At 41.3% G+C, this 14676-nt stretch overlaps 1 long non-coding RNA gene across 13 annotated transcripts in view; it reads left to right on the forward strand.

Moving 5' to 3' along the window:
• Positions 1 to 14676, forward strand: part of LOC137443592 (uncharacterized) — a 59397-nt gene that overhangs the window by 36019 nt on the left and 8702 nt on the right. For 5 of the 13 annotated variants that reach the window (XR_010987947.1, XR_010987945.1, XR_010987954.1 and 2 more), the window contains 2 exons: positions 228 to 1266; positions 3054 to 9003. This is a non-coding gene — a long non-coding RNA (uncharacterized lncRNA). Of the gene's footprint in view, positions 1 to 227; positions 1267 to 2344; positions 3021 to 3053; positions 9006 to 14676 lie in introns of those variants that run through there. The other 8 variants (XR_010987948.1, XR_010987951.1, XR_010987946.1 and 5 more) reach the window with 8 other exon arrangements.

The raw sequence follows: 14676 nt of genomic DNA on the forward strand, positions 1-14676 counted from the left end.
TTTGGTTCTGGAAAAGACTCGTTCTGTTGGTATGTTATAGGAGCTGTGCTGTGGCAGGCAGCGTGGCTTGTATGGCTCTTCATGGAAGTGGTTATTGAGTTATGAGGTGTCCTTTCCCCATGAAGTTTATCCCACAAATTTAGAGCAATAGCTTGTCATGTTTCATCAGCATGACTTCATTACCTTCCTGAGTAATAGGAATTACATTTGTTTCTCTGGGCTTGTAGAATGCGAGCACAATAAAGCCATGGAAAGAAATGGGGGAAGAGACACTGATTTTCTTGGGATGAAATACAGCAACACTTGGATTAAAACCTATGAGTGTAACATGCTCTGGATTCTAAAAGAAGGTAAAAAAGAGACATTTAAAAAGAAACATTTTCCAAGTGCGTGCCTGTTAGTTCTATTTTCAGTTTTGTCATTTATAATGATGAGAAATACACAGACAACTGATAGAATTTTTGGTTTCTATTGAGAATTGCCTTCTCCAAGATAATTCTGTATGCTATTACTTTAGCCCATTGGGTATCATGTAGGCAAGGTGTAAGATTATGCACTTGAATATTTCTGTCTGCCGCTTATGCATGCTGAGACAATACCAACTGATACTTTCTCCTATCATCGGTCCTTATTCCACAGAGGATATTCTTAATTACCAGCAAGACAATTTGGTAATACCACATCAAGTGTTACAGCATCGTTTCTGTGATGATTTACACCTGCTAAGGATCTGATCATTGAATTTTAAGCCCTATTTTAAGTTTGGGAGACAGAGACTATTTCTTCCATGGGACGCTGTTTCTATTTTTCATAGGAATGCTTTCCTCTGGTTAATTTATTAGCATAGTTCTCTGAAATGATGCAGAATTTTTTGGACACGAAGACATCATTTTTGCACAGTTTTGCTGCCCTGAAAAATGTGGAGTGCACTTCTGTACCGGTTTAAATCAACCGGAGTCTAACTGCCTAAGCGCTATTTTCGACAGCTGTGCATGAGGGACGTACCTTTGCAGGGATTCTAAAGAATAAAAACCTAAAAATACCTCCTTTGCAGAGCAAATTCACTCTATTCCTCTCTCCACTTTGTGATTATGATTATATAAATTTTTTTTTTTAACCCTTGCAGGTTTATTCCTAAGTCTGCTGGAACGGATGGAAAAGATTCCATTGACTCCAGCAAACTGTTTCCTACTGGATTAAGGAGGACATTTGTATGTCAGATTTCCCACTGATGAAATGGGGAATTTTATAAACACACCAGGGAGGGTAAGTGCCCAATAAAAAAGATGTCAGATAGAGATTCAGAAATTACAGCTTACTTGTAACAGAAATAAAACAAGGAATGCTTACTAATGAGTCATGATTCTCTTTATAATTGCTTCCACGTTGGGAGCAACTTCTGCCTAAATCATCTACAGAAACCCTGCAATTCGCGGGACTTCTGATAGTGGCTATGATCAGAACAACACATCTCCTCTATGATCAGAATTGCTTATATTTTGGGAAGGATTTGTTGCTCCTCAAACTACTTTCCCAAAGCTTTGTTTCAATCTCCAGCTATTTTGCTATCCTCCACCTCCTCATGTTCTATGTCTAATAGGAAAACAGGAGTTCTTATCAATTTAGAAGAGAAATAAAACTGAAGACTATTCAGGCAGAGCTGAAGCACAGTCTATTTAAAGGTTCCAGTTCAGATAACAGGAGTCTGTTTTGTGCTGTACTTCTCTCATGAACTCCGTTTGCCACCGTGCATTCAGTGTTATAATAATGCAAATCAAATACAATTTTAATAACTCCTTCCATTAAAATGATCTATTAATGTTTTAAGACTCCCAACACTTACGAGTGTGATTCTAATTGCATGATTTTGCTGCAGGCAGGTTTCATAGATCTGCCTGATCTTTGGGTATTTGCACTCTCTGGATTGTTTTAAATAAATAAATAATTATGTTTTTTTTTTTGGGGGGGGGGGGGGGAGGGGGACAAAGGGGGAAGAGTTTCAGTTTCAGTAACAACAATTGGGTTTGACAATGATTGTCCTGTGGGTAATTGTCTGTACCTGCTTCCATGTGAGGCAAAACTAGATAAATTTCGAAGCCTTTGGAAGGAGATGGCTGAGGTTTATCCGAGGAAAAATGTTATGGAGAATGTTCTGAAGTGGGGAATATTTATTCACTATGTCAGTAGAAGGAGAAAAAGCTTTTTCTAAGTGAACAAAATGTTATGTTTGTCAAGCAGCACGATTAAATTGTGTGACTTTCTGCCACAGAATACCAAAAATGTTATCAGATTAGAAAAGGACTAGAAACTCATGGAAGTTAACTCCTCTTTTTGCTTTGTGCAGCTTCTGTTGTCAGTCTCTGCAGTGCACTGAATGACTGGAACAAGGGAAATACCTCAGGGAAAGAATCAGTTTGTGCATGACTTCTAATACTTTTCTGTGTATCTGCTAAGGGTTTCTGCCACAGACATGGTGAGAGGCTAGCTAGATCTTTGGTCTAAGCCAGCACAGCTACTTCTAAGCAGGATAGGTTGCCCAGAGAGGGATGGTTGCACCATAGAATCATAGACTGTTTTGGGTTGGAAGAGACCTTCAAGATCATCTAGTTCCAACTCTACTGCCACAGGCAGGGACACTTTCCACTAGACCATGTTGCTCAAGGTCTGGTCCAACCTTGCCATGAACATGTCTGGGGAGGGGGCATCCATAATGTCCCTGGGCAACCTGTTGCTGTGTCTCACCACTGTGTATCACCTGTGCTGTGTCTCCCCACCACGGTCTCCCTGTAAAGAATTCCTTCTTAATATCCAGTCTAAATCTACTCTCTTCCATCCCTGGAAACATTACAGGTAAAGGTTGCATAGGACTCTGAGTAACCTGATTTCAGTTGAAGATGTCCCCGCTCACAGCAAGGGGGTTGGACTAGATGGCCTTTAGGGGTTCCATCCAACCTAAAGCATTCTATGATTTTATGAAAAACTGTAGTTTGAAAGCTTGTTGCTCTCTTCAGAAACCTCTGAAAAAGCCCTCAGTTTTTCCTCTTGTTCTGCAGAGTGGGATGAGGGAAACAAACAGAATGGGAAGAAGGTAAGCAAGGTAAGCAAGGCAGCAAGAGCTGCAAAGCAAGCATTTGCTGAGTGCCTTGTGAGGGCCCTCACCTTGACATGGTTCCCCAGGCTTTATCTCTAGTGGTAGGCTCTTAACCACTGGCATGCTGGCTCTCCTCCTTGTACGTGCTATTCTTCCCCTTGAGCATCACTTGAGATCTACAGCAGAAGGTTCCCTCCTTCAAGATGAACCGAAACATCAACACAATCTTGCACTCGTGAGCCAACATTTCTTCTGCAGAGAATTTACTCCAAGTTCTGTTCATGACAAATACCTACACAAGCCTTAAACAAATGAAGAATGACACTAGAAGTGGCAGTTTTCCTTGGCCATTAAAGAATAATTGTTTCCCAAATGTTGCTAACGCTACACTGAGAAGTGATTCCTTGCCTGCAAAAACATAGCTTGTTCCTCAGTGAGCATGGCTTTACACACTCCAGCACTGCAGGTGAGGTCTATGTCTGGCATGGCAGAACAGAGGAAAAGTTCCTCTGATATATCAGGTGTTAATTTTTCTTGCAGGATGGAGTCCTGAGAGACATGCTGCAGGGTTTGCACACTGGCAAAGAAACAGTGTACAAGTCGTGCAAAACCTCTGCCAGATTTTTGCTTCCACAGCAACACTTTAGCTCAGCTCCTGTTAGACTCATGGAAGGAGCAACAGACCCTGAGAAATGGGAGCTTTAGCACAAGCAGATACTCAGAAGCATGGAGGATGTCAGCAATATTTGAAATTTTCCTTGCTGGATCAACTCAGAGCACGAAGCTCTCAGTTATTCCTCCTCAGAAGCTATTTCAAATAAGAACACCGAGATACTGAATTGACGGCACAAGTGGATTATAGCCAGGGTTTTCCATGAAAACTTTCTGTCAGAAAAAGCCAGGCAGGCAAGATGGTTTGGAGGGAATCTTGTGTGTTTTTTCATGAGGCTTCTCAACTGAAAAAAAAAAAAAAAGAAAATAATAAAACCCCAAAGGATGTTAAAGACATCTCAGAACCTTTCCAAGTGCCCCAATAAATATTTTTCTAAATGAGCATTTCCTTGGAAATATTTTGGTGTTCATTTTTAATTTATTAGTGAAGTCAAAATCAGAAAGGGTCTGAAATTATTGAAGCAAATGGCTCAGTCTGAGTTGGTTTTTTTTCCTTTTTAGCAGCTTATTGTTTAGCCAGAAAATTATTTGGGGGAAACAGAAAAACAAAAAGAAAAAAAGGAAGAGAAGAAGAAGAAGAAGAAGAAGAAGAAGAAAGAAATCTTGAAAAATCCCGAGGGACAGGAAAAAAGCTCTTCCCTGACAGCTATAAAATGAGAGAAAAATATAATGACATTTTCATTTAGCACAAAGATTTAGTAAAAACACCCACATTTTCACAGAAGTGGGTATGGGTGCAAAGACTGCAGCTCAGACACATTTTGGGTTTCTTTCCAAGTGTGATATTTACTTATGGTAAGTGATAATGTTTTTACTTAGACCTGGTCATCTACACTCTTAGATAAATAACTGGAGATTTGCCAGCCTCTACAAGGGCTACACTCTCTGTAGGAGACTGTACAGTCCTACAGGGAGCACAAGCAGTGAATTTCACAGTTTTACTCCAAACTCATGTGTTTCAACACAAAATGGTGATTAATTCTGCAATCCTTTAAAAGTGGGCTACCCAAGGAGAAAGAGTCCTGAATGCCAGGAAGGATTCAACTTTGTAGGGAGGAGAGGGAAGGCCTCTATAGCTACATGGTACCATACTAATGGTGCAGTGCAAGAACATCCTCAGATGCCTGCTCAGTTTGTCAGGAATTTCTCTTCTGAACTACTATCTCCAACTCTCTCCAGAACAATTTCAGCCCTTTTATCCATGAGCTATCTCTAAGTTTACTGTCTGCCTATTGCCTTGGCTGAACCACACTAATAGTCAGCTAATTACATGTGAACGCTCTAATTTGCTTTATGTCTTTCTCAAAGCCCTGTGCATGTGCAGGCATGCACGTGGGTAAACTTTTGCTCATGCTCTAAAATTGCAGCTCTGTGTAGAATCGGTGCCAGCCAAAGCATGGTGAAATTCATTGCAAGTTTGGTGCCCCCTCCCTTGCTTTCCCCCCTCACCAGGCCACCACTACTGCTTGTCATTCCTGATTTGCAACATCACCTGTTGCTCCAACACCAGGCTTCTCTAGTCCAGAAACTGGAGCAAAGAAGAGAAATACGTGTTTGTCATTGAACTGAGAAGAAGGAAGAGGAGAATGATAAGATCATAGCCTGCAGCACTTTGTTTATGAGAACATCCTTCCATGATATATGTCTGCACCAGGTGAAAGTATTGTGTCACCCCTAACATATTTTAAATGCCAGGGCTGTCATGCGAGAAGACAATGATGAACAAGTTTAAACAGAATATGGTATTGTAGCCATGTACAGAGTGTTACACTTTAAAGGTTTGCTCCTTAGCAGAGTGTTGCCAAACTGTTGTATTCCCTTCCAGAACCTCTCTCTCGCAGAATTGCAGCTAAATGAAAATACTTTTGTTGCAGATAAACTGATGAGGTTATACATAAACCAGTGCGTTTTCTCACACAGGTTTTTCAGGCCATTTCATGTGTCCTCCCTGCCATACTATCTGAGCTTCTCATAACTCCTTGGAGAGGAACCCTGCTTTGCTTAGCAAATAAGCAAACAAAGCTATGTGTACACTGTGCACCAAAGAGCAGGGACTGGCCCCAGGTCACTGCATGTCAGAGGTTTACTCAGACTAGCTCTAGCATGCTCCTGTGGACTGAATTCCCGTTAGCTGCTGGAGCTCCCAAACCACATCATCTGGTTTGACTTCACACAGAAGAATTTGGCTTGCGTGCTCCGAGGCTGCCTCTCATTGTGGGACAGGGTAAGCAGGGTCACTGGGAGGATTCACTTCAAAAGTGCACTCCTGGGCCAAAGTGAAATGCTAATGTAGAGGCACCTTTTGTCACAAAGCAGGTATGCCCAGAGCTATCATCCTATGGCAGTTTTCTGCCCAGATGTTTATCGTGAGCTCAACTGCACGAACACCATCACAGTGTTATAAAGCTGTTGCTTAACATGACTCATTTGCTCAGACTGACAGCTCAGATCAAGCCTTGGGGAAGCCAACATCCAACACATGATATTGAATATGGGCATGACCATATCCACCTTGGATTCAGGTGAAAGAGCTTTAACTGTGTATGTCACATGGGAATGAGGGCATGACACCACAGTGCTTTAGGTCTTTGAGACAAGGCTAAGGTCAGAGCCACTCCATGAACCATCCAGGACAGCATTAACAACACTTTAAAAGGGAGGAAAGGGAGCTTCTGATTGCTTGCAAAAATAGCACAAGGAGCTAGAAGTTCTTAAGCAGTTACTGAGGTTCTGTGTGGGCTTGTTGAACATGTTCAGCATCTCCCTCCCCATCAGTTTTCCTTTCTATGAAATGGAGACACTTTATTTTTCATTCAAGGTTATTAGGAGGATTTTCCAACTGAGATTCTTTATAAATGCAAGTCTCTTGCAAACAGTATTTAATCACCTGACTAGAAATGGCCTCCAACTTCTTTGCACAGAACATCAGTTTTGATAGGGACTAGTCACAATGCCCAACGTAACACAAGGCTGCAGGATCATACACTGCACCTTTAAGGCATAGTTTACTTCTGAATCAGTAAATGTACAAGACAAAGCAGCTATTATTTATGCATTCTTGCATACATGGCAAGGTGAAAATAATAGAATAAACATCATATACTTCATTATGATATCGGTTTACACTTCCAGGGTACACAAAAAGAGGCCATTTCATCAAGCTAATTGCCTGAAAGTAAAAGAGAGAGAACTTTAGCTATTAGTCTATTATGGGGCTTTTTTCTTAATCACAAATAGGGGCCGTGTGTCCCCAGGGGGATGTGTATTCTAATTTACAATTGAACTACAGATCAGAGCAATCAATCTTGTGCAGCACTTTTACAGTGTAATTGCTGCAACATAACAAAAAAAAAAAAAAAGCAAAAAAAAAAAGCAGCCTAAGTCGAGTTTCAGCTTGAGGTGGAGATATTTACCAGGCATTGGTTCAGGGTAGGAGGGAGGCAGCAAGAGAAGAGGCACCAAAGCCATGAATATGCAATGAGGGCTCATTAGTGCCCCAGTGTTGCCATGACGAATGGCATTATCCCCAGACTGGTGCAGCCTAAACATGAATTTTATAACGACCCATTTATCATGACTTGTCATGGGGTTCTTTACTGTACTTTCCACTGGCTCTCACACCTTCCACCATTACCACCTCACATCCCCTTCCTTTTGTTGTTTTACCTTACTCCATCTTAGTTTTGGGTAGCAATTCTCAACCGATAAGAGAAGAGGACTGCAGACAGCGATATGCTGGTGTTCAAGAGTTTAGAGTTTCCCAAGCAGAAGACCCACCACCAAGAGTGTAGGTGGTCTTGAGTCCACTTACTCATGGATAAGTGTCCTCATTGTCACAAGTATCTGCAATCCTGTCAGCTGACTCAGTAGAAAGGTCTCAGATTGACCTAGCATCGAGACAACTATCTTTCCATTCTGGCAGATGTGATGGATGAATCTGTTTTGTTGACCTAGGCCTGTCTAAAAGTGCTCTTCCTCAGCCCACTCCAGCTATGTGCACAGTATAAAAAGCCACCCCTCATCTTTACATTGATAAAGGCACTAAATTGAATAAGTAGACAAAACCTGCTTTCCTCTCAGCATCAGTTAAACTAAAAAAACCTAAAAAACCCCAACAAACCAAATGTAAAACCTAAGTGATAGGAAAAGCATTTACCTTCCAGGAGCAAGAGATATTAGTCAACTCTAAAGGAAAACAAAATTACTTCAAAGTAATTAATGTCTGGCTTTAGCTCATTTTTGGTCACTGCACGTTGTCTCTCTTTTACTGCTGTCCCTTTGGCCTACCCGATTCCACATTTAATATACCACTGCTTATAAAGAAATCCCTGTGGCTCAGAAGGCTGAATTGCCACTGCTGGGCTAGGGCCTGCTCTCTAGTATATAGATGCTTTCATTTCTCAAGTTATGAATCTGACATCTCATGGCCAAATCCATGCCAGTTTATTTCTGAGAAGTCTGTCCTCATTATTTACCCCAAATAGTTTCACTGTCAGGATGCCTTTTCTCCACCACGAAGTGGCTGGAGTATCTGAAAGTATCAAGCCTCTCTTTGTTGGATTTTTACACTTTTGCTATTACAAGAATTTGTCTTTAGGGATAGAAAAATCAAGCAACTTATTTCCAGCTATTACTTGGATTGGACTTCATGTTCTTAAACAAGCTGTGAGCTCCCATGATCTCTGAAAACAACTCTCCCGAGGTCTTACATGAGGGTAGTCCTGCAGTTCTTTCATTACTCTACTGGATGTTTGAAAATATTAAAAGGCATCTAACATCCCAGTCTGGCAATTTATAGACTCACAGTCTGGTGCTGTAGCCCTCAAACCCTCTATTTCTTCCACAGAATCCACACTTTGCTGTTATTGTCACCAAGACAGGCACGTGTTTCACTGGAGGAGCAGTTTGTCAAAGCAACAGTCCATTACCCAAAGATTCATCACCAGGTCCTACTTCAGTACACGATGGGAGAGAGTCTGGGTCTCAGAAAGCAGGGAGAAAGGAAAGCTTCCTCTCATGAAGGTGTTTGGGCCAGCACACACTGATGTGCTCTTGCCATTTGATTTGATTTTATTTTTCAACCCCCCGGAACAGCTGCTTGTACAAATCCCTGACCTTCCATGGGCAGCTCAGGCTCCTACTCCAATGCAAGCAATGTTCTGCTAATTATCAGGAAACAAATGAGGGAAAGAAATATCTTCTAAAGAAGTAAACTAGAAATGACTTCTAATATTGCAGGAAATGTCCACTGTCTTTGCAAGGCCTCAGGACACTGCAAATAGTATTATTCCTAAGAAAAAGATGTTTACCTTATGACATTGGTGATCTGCATCATCTGTTGAGTGGAGAGAATGAAGAGTTGTCAGAAACAATATGGCATAAGGAAATTGTTCTCTTTACACCTTATTAGAAGCTCCAAAACCTGCTACAGTCAATCTACAAGGTCAGATTGATATGCCTGATTGCCAAGCCATTGTCTGCAGTTTGTGATGGAATAAGCAGATTCCTGTTTGAGTTGGTTTTAGTAATTCACAGTTCCCATCCAGGGAGCTTATTCTATTATTTTATACCAATACTTGCAGGTCCCTCAGGGAAACAGACTCACCTTTCTTCCACTCACCTCATCAAAAAGATAGACAATGAAACAAAGATTTTAAAAGGCCAGCCAATGCAGATGACACCTAGCTCTGTGTCACTTTAATGTCCAGTACCTCTACAATCATGTCAGACATTGCTAAGTTGAGATCAACAGCCATATGGAGGGCAGCTGCCTAAGACAGGAAAGTGTTCACTGTTCCTCAGTCATTCCACAAATGGCAATCATTAAAATAAAATAATTTCAGTCCTTGAAATATTAAGTCCCTGCTTCTAAACCAACAGGCCTCTAATGATAGGAAGCACTCACATTTCAGGAGGAAAAAAAAGAAGACAACTTTCATTGTTACATTAATCCAGTCTCCAATAAAAATCTCAACTGTGGGATTGTTTCAAAGATAAATTAAGAGGTGTATACAAGATTTTAAAATGGGAGAAAAGCCTGGAAGGTGAGATGCTTGCTCAGCCTAAATTCAGCCAAAGTTTCCTGACTGACTGATGTAGGATCAGAATCAGGCTGCGAGTGAGCTCACAGAAGAATTCTGCTCCAGGTATATATTGTAATGCATTCAAATTTGGACCATATAGTAAAAATCTGCAAAGTTACATTCAGTAGTTTGCTTCATTTACAGACACAATGCACAAACCTAAGCTCTAAAAACAAACCTCCAAACCCCAAACAACTGGAAAGGGACTGAAGGTGTGATTGCTCTCTAATGCTGTTCAATATCTGTTCAGCTGACATATTTAAAAGAAAAACTAGGAAAAAGAAACCCCAGAAAACCAGATAGCACCTCTCTGTATAAGACAATACACTTTAAAAGACATAAAAAAATGCTAACCCTGGAAACAAAAATCATTCTGAGTGAGTACTTTGGTATCTGAACAGACAGGTAGCACCAGGAAGATATCCTTTGCTCGTAAGGACTACTGGTTGTACTGTGCAAACCCAACCAGTCTTGTTTTGCAGTTTCCTTTTGTTTCCTCCTTCCTCATCTGTGTTTCAAATATAGCTTAACTTTTTTTCTCCTCCCTTCAAAGGTTAGCTTTAGCCATTCTAATAAACTAAACACCTTTTCCTCTGGGTGGACTTCAGCTTTGTCTTTAAGCTTCCCTCACCAGTCTCCGTGCAGACCCAATGGTTTGCTGCTCCCCACTTTTAAATAAACAAACAAAATGTCCTCCTTCCCCCTCCTCCCCACTTTCTTTAATGACATCTTCAGTCATTAATGAGTTAATAAAAATCTCAAAGTCATCTGGGAATAGATAAGGGGAAAGAAAGGAGAGTATTGTACACATAATGACAGGCTCCCCGCTGGCCCTAAGATGTCATGGGTCAGCCATGTCAAGAATGTGTGTGCCCAATCATCTGCTGATTTTTATCAGCAAGGCCTCAAGCAGAATCTGACACGGCCAGTTTGGGAGTTACAATGAATAAACAATGACTTCTTGGATTGTTGGCGGCTGTATGATAGAGTGAGAGGGTTTATATATACTAAAACATGATGACATTAGCAATCAATATACCAATTACTGGACAAGTTATTGGACGAAGAATGCACATGTCTTGAGCTTTGTGCACTTTGAACGTACTACCAGCAACGGAGACCGCAGAAATAATGGAGCTTAACCCTTTGCAAGCTAGATATGCTGATATGCTAATACCTGTCCATGTCCTGAAGTTTCTGAGAGTGTGTGGCAAGAGAAACACTGCTCTGATTTAACATATTCAGCTTTTCAAAGAGAAGACATAAGCCTGACAAATTTCTTTTCCATTAGGGGACTCGAAGAAGAAAGGAATAGATTTTGCTTCAAGTGAGCAGTCTGGTGTTGGAACAACAGATACTAACAAATTTAAATTGTTCTCCATAAAATTTCAGAGGAAATCAATTTCTATTCAACCAAACACCCCTAGCACACTACACAGATTTAATCACCAAGAAGTTAGAACATATATTTTATAGGATGGTTAGGCAAATACCTCAACAGCTCTCACCTACCTATTCTGCAGCATAAAAAGGAAGATAAAACTCTGAACGTATCTCTCCAATTCCTGTGCTACTACAAATGCATTTCTGCATCTGATCAGCAATTATGCTCTTACTTCCTTTAGTCAGTTCAAAATATTATAGGACTGGGGGGAATGGAGCAAAACTAAAACTGGGTAGACTCAGATTGGATGTTAGGAAGAAGTTTTTCACCATGAGGGTGGTGAGACACTGGCACAGGTTGCCCAGGGAGGTGCTGGAAATCCTCATCCCTGGAGATTTTTAAGGCCATGCTGGATGTGGCTCTAGGCAGCCTGATCAAGTGTGAGGTGTCCCTGCCCATGGCAGGGGGGTTGGAACTAGATGATCCTTGAGGTCCCTTCCAACCCTGACAATTCTATGGTTCTATGATTCAGTGTTTATGAGTTTGTCTTCTGTTATTCCAGAGGTGATTGTCAAAATTCAATGCCAGTATTCTAACTGAAACCACAATAAAATGTGGTTAAATAAGTCACCTAATTCAAGGTTTAAATATAAAAGACAATTGAGGAGGAGATCACTGTGGCAGGCATACCTGCTGTATCTGTGGATGTAGCACAAGCATTGTCCATTAAGATGGACAAGGCCATCATCTAATGGAAAGCTCATGGGTTTTGCCCTGGGATGCATCGTTAAAATGATAGAATAGAATAGAATAGAATAGAATAGAATAGAATAGACCAGACCAGGTTGGAAGAGACCTTTGAGATCATCCTGTCCAACCTATCATCCAACACCACCTAATCAACTAAACCATGCAACCAAGCACCCTGTCAAGTCTCCTCCTGAACACCTCCAGCGGTGGCGACTCCACCACCTCCCCAGGCAGCCCATTCCAATGGGCAATCACTCTCTCTGTGTAAAACTTCCTCCTGACCTCCCCTCCTGATGTGGGAAAAGACATTTTATGGGGGCTCTCCATCCTTTTCTGTGTAGGCTATGAGTGGCAGCTTTTACTGTGATTGGGGAAAGGAGCAATGCCACGTCTTGACTTCTGCTCAGGTGGGAGCAAACAAGGCAGGACAAAAACAAAGTTAACTTTGTCTGCCAGAGCATCAGGCAATGCAATAGAAATTGTACAAAAGAAGGCAGGTAGAAGAGTTCAGACATCAGGCTGGCACTGTCTGCTTACTGTGCATCAGAGGCTGAATAAAGTTTTAAAACACATTTCTTACAGATCACATTTGTGTTGTAAGGGCCAAAGTGTTCCTCTAACTTACAATCAAATCAGTTCCTGTTTCTCAGAGCATTAAGCACTTCTCCAAGGTGCACTGGACAGTAATGGCAGAGTCCAGACCCAGATGAAGGGAAAAAATAGATGAAACTGCAGATGCTTTTAACTGCAATGGTTATGAAATGTTCAGCTGGATCCTTTCAAATGGCTCTTCTCTTCCCCCTGAATAAGTTCTTGAAAAGTTTGGAAGCAAATTCATCCAGTACATCTGATATGAATTACAAACTGCTTTTAAATGCAAATATTTCACAAAGCAGCACTATTACCATACATTACAGTGAACACAGTTAAAAAAAAAACCCCAGCCCAACAACTCAGTAATCCCTCCTCTGTAATTTACAATTAACTTTTTGCCTCAAGGTAACAGCTACACTCACAAAAATAATGGTAATAGATTGACCTTGTTATGAATGGATAACAAGCTGGAAACAATATAGTTTGTCACAGAGCATTAACTGTTAGTGTTGAAATTGTAAATAATGTGTGCAGGGCTCACAATGCAAACGGCTCCCCTTAAAAATATTAATTATGTCGATTAAACACTTGATGCATAATGGATTATTTTGAAATGTATTTAAATCCACATCACACTGAGTACACCATTTTCTAAGATCCCATTCCCAGACTACTGGAGAAAAAAAATCTATAGCTCTCTTCTGACGGCTCAAGGTGGACCAAAGAATATTGCCTCAAATTAAAGCTGTGTGGCTGCCTCTTTTGTTTGGATTGCTAACATGCTTAGTCACCAAGTACAGCAGCAGAAGATTAGACTCTCTAGGGACATCAGGCTCTTCTGAGGTGCTTTTAGGGTGCTTTGGAAAGTAATGAAAAGCAACCCTCACCCAAGAGCACTGACCACTCAATGCAGGATCGCTATGGGATGCAGAGCACTGCTGGCTTTTATGCTGTTTTGTAGTCACTGGTAATGGGACAGAGGAATACAAATAAGTTTTTGCACCTGGCTGGTTTCTCACTCAAAACTGTTGTAACTCATCATCCACAAGCCAGCAAAAGCCATGAGGGCTGGTGCTGCTCAGCTGATCTCTTTGTATGTCCTCTGGAACTAGGCCTGTGCTCATCTGGGAGGAGGAGATTGCTATCACATGGCTTTAGAGAGTGATCCAAAACCGGTGTATAACACATGGCATAGAAAAGATTAGACTTTTCTCCCAGTGCCTGGGGACCACTAATTCATGAACAAGAGACTAAGCTATATTCTTGTGCTTCCCACCCACAATTCATGCTCCTCAGTCGTAGCTCAAGACTGGACTGAACTGCACAGTATTTTAATGTTCTGGCCAGTTACCATGTTGCATTGTAAAGAAGAGATTCCCACTAGGTTATCCACACAGAGAAAGCAATATTGAAATGACAAGCCACCAAAAGGTCAAGCAACGAGTTGCCAGAAGTTAGAATAACTAGACTACGGAGCAGCAATATCTGAGGAGCTGGCATGCATCCCAGGACTGGTTGTCACACACATGAAAGAAAAGACAGCTGGAATCTTTTTGGATTGACTGTTATTTTCTCTGGACATAATGTAAATCTATCACTTTGGGTTTTCAACTGAACGCCTGAACTGGGAGTTGAGAAACTGATTCAGTAAAATATAAAGTCTCTTTATACCTCATTTTTCTCTGTGTGAGCTTCATCTACTTTATTTAGCTTTATCCTTTGGGATCAAGGATTGTTCAGACAATCTGAGCACAAAGAGTCTGATTATAGTTAGGGCTCTTCTACGCTCCTGTAATCTGAGCAAATACATTACATCCTCTCTTGCCAAAAGGTGTGCTCTCCCAGCTGGGCAGAAACTAAGTCTCTGCACATGTATAACTGAGCAGGCACCTCTTCCCCCGTGGTGGGGTCAAAATCCCAGCACAAGGCCTGGGTAAGGAGCACTCAGATTTCCCTCCGCCCAGTGCTTTTCTCTGGGCAGCTCTTGTTTCACCTTCAGTTAAAGTTTAGCTGTTTGCTATACATTTGGTGCCATCTCTTTAAAGATGTACATCTGAATGGGCAAGAAAGTTAGGGATTAGCAATGGGCAGAGGTCAAGTCT

Source organism: Melanerpes formicivorus, unplaced genomic scaffold (genome assembly GCF_026170545.1).
Source record: "Melanerpes formicivorus ecotype bairdi unplaced genomic scaffold, bMelFor1.0.p_v2 SCAF_10, whole genome shotgun sequence".
Lineage (NCBI taxonomy): Eukaryota > Metazoa > Chordata > Aves > Piciformes > Picidae > Melanerpes > Melanerpes formicivorus.